At 43.9% G+C, this 11706-nt stretch overlaps 1 protein-coding gene across 6 annotated transcripts in view; it reads right to left on the bottom strand.

The window, feature by feature from the left end:
• KCND3 (potassium voltage-gated channel subfamily D member 3) overlaps nt 1-11706 on the bottom strand; it is a 266574-nt gene that overhangs the window by 190298 nt on the left and 64570 nt on the right. The window lies entirely within an intron of this gene.

The raw sequence follows: 11706 nt of genomic DNA, 5'->3' as shown, positions 1-11706 counted from the left end.
TGCAAATCTTAAGTCTCTCCCAGTTGGTGAAGGAGTATATGTGACTGGGCAAGAAAGTAGAGAAAGCTATAGTGAAGAAATCTCCCAGGGGCACAGGCAGGGCTCATAGCTCAGTGGTAGAGCATCTGCTTTCCATGCTTAATGTCCCAGGTTCAATCCCTGGAATCTCAATATAGGATTGGGAGAGACACAATGCTGGAGTACTGCTGTTGCTCAGTATAGACACTACTGAATTAGGCAGTGTTTGAACAATACAGAGTAAGAAGGACCAATGTTTTGACTCTGTACAAGGCAGGTTTCTGTGTTGTTTCTTTGGAAAGAAGGGTCATTGCTCAGTGGTATAGCATGTAGAAGATCCCAGGTTGACTGCTGAGCAACTCCAGGTAGGGCTAGAGGAGAGACCCCTACCTGAAACCCTGGAGAGATGCTGCCAGTAAGTGTTGAAATACTGAGCTGGCTGGACCAATGGCCTGGATCAATATAAGGTAGCTTCCTATCTTCCTATGGGACTGTTTAAAAATTTCAGACCAAGGAAGACCTTTTGGAAGACCTTCTAGAATTCTTCTTGCCTTTTCTGATAATGGCAACAGATACGAAGCAGATCCCAACATTTGTGTGGTGGAAACCTAAGAATAGCATCCTTGCCTACAGATATCTTACGTGTATAATAGGTTTGAAGAAGGCTGAGGAGACTTGCAAGTAACCTAGAAGGGCTATAAATATGTAATGCACAAACACAACAGAATTGCAGCACGATACCTTGGCTTATTCCAGATTCCAAGCAATGCAATTTCAGCCTCTGCTGCCATTTGTGGTGGGCTGCAACTATGCAGAGACAACGTGGATTCGACTGCAGAGACGGAGGGAGTCCCTGGTATGTGCTCTTGCCACTCAGCCTCGTTCCCACTCCCCCCGTCATTTGACTGCATCAGCCTCGATATTTAATAGCCATAAGCCCCACAAAAGCTTCTGTGAACTTCACAGGGATTTGCAATGTAATGTAATTTAAGCCACTAAAATAAGGAGATGAATGTTGTCCATGTGCCAAACACAATGAAAACCCCATTTGGATCTAGTGTGAATTTTGAAGTGAAGTGGCTGTTGAAATCTAGGCTAGACATTGCTCATTTTATTGGGGGCGGACAAATTGCCAGTAAGCCTGCCACTGAGTGAAAAAGACCCTGCTAAATTCTTTCTCACTGCATTTTTATACACAAGGAATAGGCCAGGGATGGGGAATTTGTAGCCCTCCAGATTTCACTGAACTCCAATGCCCATCAGTCCCAGCCAGCACTGCCCATGGTCAGACAAGATTAGAGTTGTACTCCAGCAACATCTGGAGGCAAAGGTGCCAGCTTGCGAGGGTGATTGGGGGGATGTCATATGTGTGACATCAGAACATTGGGAGGAGCCAGGGTGGAGCTGAACATGGTGGCCACATGGCACAATGCCTGGTGGCCCCTCCTCCTACTTTTGGCACTGCCACTGGTGGAAGCTTTGACCCTCCATAGCAGGAGGAGGAAGAGAAGGAGCTGGCCACAAAGGCATGCCATGCTCGGCTCCATGCTTTGGCTTCATGGTTTCAGGACATGGGGGGGCTGCCCCCTTATCCCCAAAATATAAGGGGGACAAAAGGGCTTGGCTCCTGGGAGTTGATGGCCTTGTCTGGAGGGCCACAGGTTCCCCTTCCCTATAGTTTAGAGCAGTGGTTCTCAAAGGGTGCAGCCTGCCACACTGGTGTGACAGGAAGATTCAAGGAAAATCAATATTTGTCAGAGGCCATGCTGAGGAGGACTGCACTGAGGAGGAATGGTGGGAGCTGCCCCCTCCCCCTGACTTTGAATCTTCCCAAGAGCAGGATTTAGAATAGATTTAGAATAGTGGTTTGAAGAAGGGCATAGTTCAGAAGACAGAAGCTGGGAAATACTGGATGGGGAACAGCTAGCAGAATAAACACTGGAAGAGAGAGGGTTAACAGATTCACAGTCTCTGGACAGCATCCACAACCCCCATCCCCAAGGACCCGGAGAGCTCAGACAGTGTTAGAACAGAAAGCACAGAGGGTACAAACTCAGATTACAAAAGTAGGAGTAATGTAGATGTTGTTGGACTCCAATTCCCATAATCCTTGGTCACTGGCCATTATGGCTGGGGCTGATGGGAGTTGGAGTCCAACATCACCTGGAAGGCCACAGGTTCTCAGTTCCTAGTGTAAACAATACTGAAGCAAATGCACCAATGACCTGACTGGGCATAAAGCAGCTTTCTATCTTCTTTTTTTCATTCATAGCCATGAATGAAGTGTTTGAAGTGGCTAATTGTTTATTTTTTATTTTGGAAGAAATCAGCTCATTACACTGCATTTCAAATCATCGAGATACAAAAGCAGTTGGCACCTAATAAATTGTGCATTCAGACAAAACAGAATCAGACAAATAAAAGGCTTTTTTTAATATAAAAAAGAGACACTTATTTATACACTCTCTCCCCCCCCCCACAAAGGGAAGTCCAGAGTACGCTACAAGGTTGTATTGCGATAAGAGAAGCATTTCAGAGGAAAAGCCGCCTGTGACTGCACACAGCCATTTGACAAAAGCTTTTGCTTTGTAGATAGCACAGGCTCCCTTTATTCTCTGAGACACAGAATGACTCTAATGTGACCTCTCTAATTTCCTTAGGGAGTACGTGAAATCATTTCTTCCTGTAATTCAGTCTCCTGCTTGAAAGGGACAGTGCAATCTCGACCAGCTAGGTGAGATTTCAGACCAAGGCCTGGATGCAGAAAAGCATGTTTAAGGTCACAATCCGACAGGCAGATATTGCCTTACTTGCTTAGGAAGCTCCCTGAGGCTCCTTGGGAGAGCAGCTGAGAGGCCAAAAGATGCTGTGGCCCTCCCTCTCTAGGTTAAGGCATCCTCAGTACAGTGGCAGAAATCTCGACCGCTGTCGTTCTGTTGTAGGCAGCACACCAAGGGCAGGAGGGCCAGAAACTGGTCAAAGCTCTCTTGATCCCCTAACACATTCCTGAAAAGGGTGAACAAGTATGCCAGCCCTGGCTAGTAAGAACTGATTAAAAGTGCCAGCGTTAGAGTGTCAGACTAGGAGCTGGAAGATATGGCTTCAAATCCCCACTCACCCACGAGACTTGCTAGGAGATCTTGGGCCAGTCACTACCCCTCAGCCTAACCTACCTTCCAGGTTTGTTGTTGGGATTAAAAAACAAAAGTGGAAGAATCATGCATATCACCTTGAGCTCCTTGGAGAAAAAGGTGAGCTATACATGCAATAAATTTATTAATAAAATTAGGCTGCAAATCTTATGGGCATTGAAAGCAGACGCTCCAAGTGTCCCTATTTTCCAGGGATGTCCCTGATTTAGAGAAGCCATCCTGGTTTCTGATTTGATCCTGGAATGTACTGCTTTTCCTTAGAACATCCCTATTTTCATCAGATAAATGTTGGAGGGTATGGTAGGCTGTTCCTATTTTCTTCTGAGAAATGTTGGAGGGTATGGAGTTATCCAGCCCCCAAGCCTTCTGAAGGCAATCCTGTATAGGGAAGGTTTTTTTTCCAAATGTTTAACGTTTTATTACGTTTTTATATATGTTGGAAGCCTGGCTGGGGCAACCCAGTAAGATGTGTAGGGTATAAATAGTAAAATTATTATTATGGAATGGGATGTCCCTATTTTCATTGGAGAAATGTTGGAGGGTATGGTGAAAGGGTCCTTTACCAAGGGCCAGTCTAATCTTAGAGAGAAAGGACATCATACCATTCTCCTAGGACTGTACCACAACTCATAAATTCAGGTGCATATGAATAATTCTTTTGCCACCTCTCACCCTGTACAACAGCTAGGTGAGGTCTCTTCATTCTGATGTATTGCATTCTGTACTGCAGGAACACACATGAATACATGAACACACAATAGCATTCACATGTACTGTATAGTCCATGAAGGGCCCATACCCCCACCCCAAATGTATAAATGAGCTCTTAGTGACACAATGAGTCTACACAGAAGTTTATCCTGCCTTTGTGCCCCTTGTCTAAATGCTATAAAGTGCCTTAGAAAATCCACACTGCACCAAAGCAAGTTCTTTGCATGCTGATGCCCTACTGTTTATAGTATTGACTTGCAGAGGGAGAAAAACAGCATTTTAATTAGTATCCAGGGAACCTCATTATACCAGAGGTCAAACTTGCACCTGGATTTTGCTCACAAAGCAAGTCCATTCGGGGAATAGATGAATACTTTAGCCAAGAGTAGATGTTAGGGTGAGTTCTGGAAGGTCACCCCACCCCCTGAGAAAAGCACTCGAGGAACAAAATTTTGAGCAGAAACACAGCCAAAGGCGAAACATCAAATTTGCATGAACACACACCCAGCTAAAGTTAGTACAAGTACTCTACAGCTACTCATACTGTAAAGGACTGCCACCTCTGGTTTTCAAGAATTTTAGCACCTGGGCATATTGTTCTTGGGCATATTGTTCTTCTCAGCCTCTGAGAAGAGGGGTTGTGTGGGGTTTTTTTTGTTAATTAAGAAAATGTAACTTATGATAGCATAGTGGGTTGGAGTCAGACTTAGTCACACTCTGAGTTGACTAACTGATTTCACTGGGACTGCTCTAAGCACAATTATATCTGGATCTACCTAAGTACATGTGAAGCAGAGAAAGAGAGGGAGAGCCCCTTTTAATGCTGGATTTATATTAAGGGTGCACCTGGATGTGTGTTTTTGCAGCAGTGCGTAAGCATTTTCAAGCCAAGGGCCACTTTACCTCCTGTGCAACTTTCCAGGGATCACATCCCAGTGGTGGGCGTGGCCAGAGGATGAAGTAGGCAGGGCAGTGAATGTAAATTTTACTTTTGTGCAGTGCACCCCTTTTATCCTCCATCCTGGCAAACAACAACAACTTATTACTTATACCCCACCCATCCTCATTTTTTTCTTTTCTTAGAATGAAGAGAACTGAAAAGCTGTGCCTGGAAATGCTGTCCAACAATTCACTGGGGATTATGTTTTAATTGACTATCCCCCACACTACCAGCATCCTAACATTTGAAACATGAACATCCTAACCTTCCTAATTATATATGAGATAGTGAGTAGGTACACACACTTTAAAAGAGCGTTCTGGTTGGCCAAGCATGCTTGTATTTCTTGAATAATACTAATAATTTATACCTCACCCATCTGACTGGATTTCCCCATCCACTCTGGGCAGCTCCCAACAGAATATTAAAAACACGATAAAACATCAAACAGTAAAAGTTTCCCTAAACAAGGCTGCCTTCAGATGTTTTCCAAAAGTCAGTTGTTTATTTCCTTGACATCTGATGGGTGTTCCACAGGGCACCACTACCAAGAAGGCCCTCTGCCTAGTTCCCTGTAACTTCACTTCTCGCAGTGAGGGAACTGCCAGAAGGCCCTCAGAACTGGACCTCAACCGTACAATGGGGGTGGAGATGCTCTTTTAGGTGTGTTATTAGTGTTCAAGGACTTATTATAGCCAGTCAAAAATATTCAAAGAAGGAACAAACCAGGGCAGGTGAGGGGGATAGACCAGATGTGGTGTGGCCAAGGGACAGACAGAGAGGCCTGGAAGGTCACACCTGATCCCTGGACCAGAGGTTGCTGCAAAGCCCAAAACAATACTTAATGAAATCCCATAGTGGGGCCTTCCTTGTGATTTTTGCTGAACTGAATAGCTTCCCCGAAGGAGGTGGAGTGCTTCTACCAGCCTCGGAGCTTCCACCTGACAAAGAGAAAGAGAGAAGGGCTTCCTCCTAATTTTATTGAATTTAACCAATCAGGCAGAATTGATTACTCTAATGTATTCCCATCTCTTACACTTTCCTGAACGGAGGACTTCAGAGGCAATAATTGAAGTAAATTCAAATCCTCGGAAAGAAACCACCTTAATGTCTCCAGTGGTGGACGTCTTTGTAATTATGAAGATGGAATTGGTTGTCTTTCTGCAAATGGAGTATAATGAAAGGGCTTGGTGCATTCCTAAGTGGGGGCAGAGACTGCCGTTTTCCCTTAGGGACAGAATTTGCATCCATCTCTTTCCTCAGCAGGCAAGTGTGATTATTCCAATCAGAGGAACAAAAAAAGATCTTTGTAGAAGATAGCTATTTTGGCACAGCAAGAACAAGAATGGGATTTACTCCAGGTTCTTAGACTCTAACACCAGGAGGAAATTGTTAGGATTTCAAGATTGTCTTAAGGGAAAGCATGAGTAAAGATTAGTGATACACAAAATCTGTTTGTTCAGTCCTTAATTTTAACAGGTACTCAGCACACATAGACCAATCTTCTTCATCCCCTTGTGTGCATCTGATGAAGTAGGTTGTTTCCAAGGATATACAGTCAGGATCCCTAAGCAGAGCCACGAGGCATCCTTCTCAAGTAGGTCAGAGTCTTATACTTCAGAATCAGAGTTCATAATCCTGAAAAATGTAGGCCTTGTAGTGACATCTAATCCATTAAAGCAATCTCTTTCCAAAATGCAGATCAACTGCTCCCTGTGGAAATTAACACAAGTTATTATCCAACCCCTGCACCTGAATTGTCTAAAACCACCTTTTAAAGCTGTATTATCTTGGCTTCTATTCTGACACATCATGAAATGATGGAGGTGAATTAGAAAAAAACTTGCCGCTCCCCCCCACCTCTCTGCTCCTTTTTCATGAAGGGTTCATTGTTAATGTAGTTCTGAAATGTGTTTGATGGATGGTAGCGGGTAGATTTGCCCATTATTCTCTCTAATCTGCCTGATATACAATTTAAGGGAGATGGGGAAGCGGTGGGGGGGGGGGGCAAACAGCTCTGCTAAGAGGCTGTGGAAATTCAAATCAAAATTCATTTATGCAGCAATTCCTGCATTCATTTAAAATAACCCATTAGATATTGTCCTCTGCTAAATTTAGCAAACACTCAGGTGTGCCTGCCCTGGGAGCTTTTAAACATATTGTGTTGGGGGGTGGGAAAGAAAGCTAATTAGAAAGACAAATTTAGAAGGAGGATACCATGCTACAGGAAAAGAAGTGGATTATTAGGTGTTACTTACTGTAAAAAAAGAAAAAGAAAAAAGCCTGACCCCAGCAGGGACATTGGGGTGGAGTCAGAGGACAAGATTAGTTTCCAGCATGATGCATTGATTCAAACAATAAATAATAATAAGGGCTCCCACTGTTGGGAAACCCATTCAGAGGTTGTAAGACTAGCTTCCCCCCTTAAGGGTTTACCTTGGCTCACAATTGGATGGGGAATCAATGGGATGCCTGTGAGTGCATGGGGTCTTTTCTTCCTGCACATCTCACATTAACAGCATGGAAATATAAGAAGTATCCATTAGGTGCTTCAGTAAAAAGGGGCAAGGTAAGCAAGACTCTCATATCAGGGGTCAGGAGTTGCCTGGAGGTGCACCTGGAGTTGCACCTCCAGGTGCTCCATGGCTGCACCTGGAGAGAGGCTTCCTCTGACACCCACAGGGTCACCTCCCCTTGCTGAAATCAGACTTGAAATAAGCATTCATAGAATGTAGGTTTAGGGTTGGAAGGGTTATCTCACCCCCTGCAATGAAGGAATCACACTTAGTCACATTATTTATTTATTTTGGGGCCAATAGAATAGGTTGAGGTGTGTGCTTGGTCGTCACAGTGTCTCTCTCTCTCTCTCTCTCTCTGTGTCTGTGTGTGTGTGTCTGTGTGTGTGTGTGTGTGTGTGTGGTGCGCACAACAGTTTCTCCAGCTTGTATATGTGTCCATGGGCCCACAGAGGTTGATGACCTATTCTGTGTTGCTTGAACCTAAAAACTGCCCTGTTGGATCAGGCAAATGACCACCTTTACACTTTATCTGAGTGGGAGGGCTCTCACCTAGAACTGGAGCTGTGGGAGTTCCTTGGGGCCCCACATTGGCTGGGCTGATTTTGATCATTCCATGAGGGGATAGACATGGTATTGTGTGCAGGGTGTGTTTGGAGCCTTCAGCGTGATTCATGGCTCAAAACATGTGAGCACCATCACTAAGTGTCACCACTAGACTGTGTGTTATGTTGCAGAGCACAGTCTCCCCGAACCACTCCACCGCTACCTCTCCAGCATCTGATAATCAGAGTATTCTGCCTGGCACATACACAGGGACTCTGTTCTTACCCACATAGATAGTGTTTATTGATAGATCTACCCTTATTACAAAGCTGCTTATACCACTAGCCAACATCCTGCTGTAATACATTCCATAACCTGGTTATGAACTGAATGGTGCACAAAGGGTTTTCTTCTTGGCATGAAAAAAAAAAGTTGTCCTGAACCTTCCTAGTTTGCTAATAGAATTATGTGAGCAAGTTTGCAAGAGAATAATTTGTCTTGATTCATGCTCTCTCTATTCTTTGTAATTTTATCAATTTTTGCCATCTTCCGGAATTATCATGCCATCCTTCCTTCGGCTTAGAAGTCTAGCCGACTTAACTCAATGCACACTTACTAGGGAATAAGTCCCACCAAATTTTGTGGGACTTACTTCTAAGGGCTAAATACTATGTTCCATGTTGTTCCTTGACTCATTTTCCCTTTTGCAAAGAAAAGCAACTGCAGGAGGTTGAAATTATGAAAGGGGGGGGGGGAGTGAGGAGTGGGTATAAAGTGCTCTTATTCTTTCTCTGCCACCTGTTTGTCCCCTCACAATCACCACCCCAGCAGTTTCCCACCCATGAGAGGTAGATTTACCTCCCCTCTTCCATCAGGAGAAAGGCAGCGTATGGTATTGGGCTGAACAATCAGGGAACTTTAAGGGAAAGCGTTAACCAACCCTACCGCATTATGGCCTCCTACAGATTTTCCTTCCTTCTTTCCTTCTTAGGTTAGGAATGGAATGGCATTTATGGTTGTGTTTGGCCCCAAGTAAACTTGCCTAGGATCACACTGTGCCTTCCTTCACCAGGAACATGCTCGTTGATCGTTTTATTTTAGGCGCTGAGACGTTTCGCTGTTGAACACATTTAGCCTTTACAGTCAATGCAGCTACACTCTGGAGTAAATTATTTGTAAGTTTTGAATTAGATGGCATTTATTAAAATTCATAAGACAGGTGCACAATTCTGCAAGCAGACGTATGGGAAGGAGGCAGACAAGCAGTCTCCAGAGCACTCTGGCTCTTTCTCAGCTAGGAGCTTGGGCATTTTGCTATTAGGACCTCAGTCCAAAGTCTGAGCCATTTGCTCTTAGAGTCACACACAGCTTGACATGCTTTCATGCTCTGAACACGAAGGACAGAGCACCACCAGTGTACGTTTTGCCAGATACTCCCAGAACCCCCTCGACAGCGGATAAATCCAGGCAGGCTGTGAGCAACCATAAATACATTGTGTGAGTACTCTGGCATCCCAGGCAAAAACTTTGCCTTTATAGACGTCCTGCATGGAATTTACTTTCCTTACGCAGTCTGGTAGAAAATGCTCTTCTGAGTGCTCCTAATCCGTAATGAGGACACCTGCTTGTTTCTTTTTATGGGTCCATTTCCTCCTTTGCTCCTTCCCAAGGCCCTCCCTCCCGTGCATCTCCGTCATTCTGCCATCTGACACAGCCGCTGCTGGGTGACATGCCTCTTTGTGCATTCTTGGTCTCCTCCAGGGGCTGCACACAAGTGATGCCTTATGAGCAGTACCTAATGGAATTCAGCTTGCACACTGTGAAACGCTTAATGCACAGCCTAGTGAAAGTAATGGACTGTCTTGCTACCGACTGATAGAAGCTCTGGCTCAACACGGCCATTCATTCCCGAGAACAATGTTTTCCTTTTTAAGATGTTAATTGAAAAGGAAAAGGACCTGACAGGGCATTCGCGTTCCAATGGATGAAAATTAAAAAGCCCACTCTGACAAAGCGAAAAATACTGAATGGGAATGAAGAGACTCAGGAGCATAAAAAGCAGAAAGAAATACAAAGTGTCATTTGACGGTGCAGAGATAAAACCCAGCTCTGCTAGTCTGGTGCATAATAGAGCTGAGGGCAGGAGTCTTGAGAAATTGCCCCCAGAATTCACAGCATCTTGCTATGTGGCCAAAGATCAAGTCCAGTGTGCTTTATTCTGAAGGTCTAGAAATACAGTATCTTTCTTTGGCCATCAGTGCTGAAATACATGCACTACCAAAGATTAGAAACAGGCAGATCATACTCCTAGGTTTGCCATGGATTTAAGACAGGAAGCATGATTAAAAGTGCCATGAGCATTACACTTTGATTTTAATATGTTGGCTTGCAATGCAATTGCTATCTGCTACTGACTGAGCAGGATAGTCTGCAAGTATTCTAGAGGAGGGGTAGCCATGTTAGTCCTTTGCAGCAAAACTAACAGTATCTTGTGGCCTCTTAAAGGCTATGGGCAGGATTCAGCTAAGTTGCTGCATGTGCAGAATGAGGTCTGCTCACAATGTGACTTTCCTCACCTCCCCTGTGCACATCTACACCCCCTAAATCTGCTCTGTGGGGCTGAAGGGAACCCAAAACAAGTTCAAGGGGCATATGGAAGGGGAGCTGGGGAGAAAGTCCCATTACATCAGTGGCCCTCGTTTCCCATTCACATAGCTCCCCCCTTAGCACTATTTTGAATTTTACACCAACAAATTTGTTCTACCTAAGCTTCTGTTGACTAGAGTCCACTTCATCAGATATAAGGCATATGACCAAGTGTGTCTAGTCCATGAATATTATGTCATACTCAAGCTGTTGGTCATGAAGGGTACCAGTGCTGTTGCTTTGAGCTGGTGTGGGAACTTCATGCATGTAAATGTGAATTTGCCATCTGACCACCAAAGGGATGTGCAATCTATTGCTCAGTTAATACATAATGGAAAACCATGAATTACTGTTAACATGCACAAGATGTGACAAGTCTTGGGTTCATGTAATTCCTCTGCATTCCAGAAAAGGAGCTTCTCCTTCCAGTTTTGAACTAAGCGCTGTTCCTTGGGCATCTTAACTCAGGGAACTGCAATTCATTTACCAGTAGATGGTGAACAGGACCATAAACCACTGAAAGAGGTACATGTGAGTCTGTGGCTCTGTTGTTTAGGGGGGTACTAGGAAAACAGGCAAGTATCAGGCAGGCCTTTATTGCTACATAACATGTCTGGAATAAACACAAACTATGAACTACTTCAGCAAAACCATTACAGGTGGCTAACACTGGAACCATAGTACTCTGGGGCATATGTTAGAAGTTCACCGTAACTCAGGACTCTAATGGGAAACATCAGTTTTCCATTATAGTTTGAACCAAGACCTTGAGTTTGTGAAGGGTTGCCTGTGACGGCAGACAAAGGCAGGCTTACTTACAAAGGCTTCTGCATTGCTATCATCATCATTAAAAACACTGAAAAAATTCAGTGAACGGAAGCCTTTTAAATTTAACAGAAGCCATTAATTAATTTCATGTCACATTTCATTCATGTTAATATGTCCATCCAACAAACTTTTTTTAAAAAGTTAAGGGTGATTTCCAGTTATACATAGTCACCTTTTTATTACCCCAGTAATAAAGAGGCTAAAGGAAATATTTGTTCTGAAGACCTTCCTGTATAAAAAAGGACTTGACATATTATCATCCTGCTTGGGTTTAATTAAATCTAGAAAAGCAGGAACTCTCTTGCCTTTTTAAAGAATTTTCTATGGTTGGTTACGGTTTGTATAGATC

The sequence above is a fragment of the Podarcis tiliguerta genome (genome assembly GCF_965153285.1).
Source record: "Podarcis tiliguerta genome assembly, chromosome: 6".
Lineage (NCBI taxonomy): Eukaryota > Metazoa > Chordata > Lepidosauria > Squamata > Lacertidae > Podarcis > Podarcis tiliguerta.
Note: the sequence above shows the minus strand (reverse complement) of the source record. Positions and strands in the feature narration are given on the sequence as shown.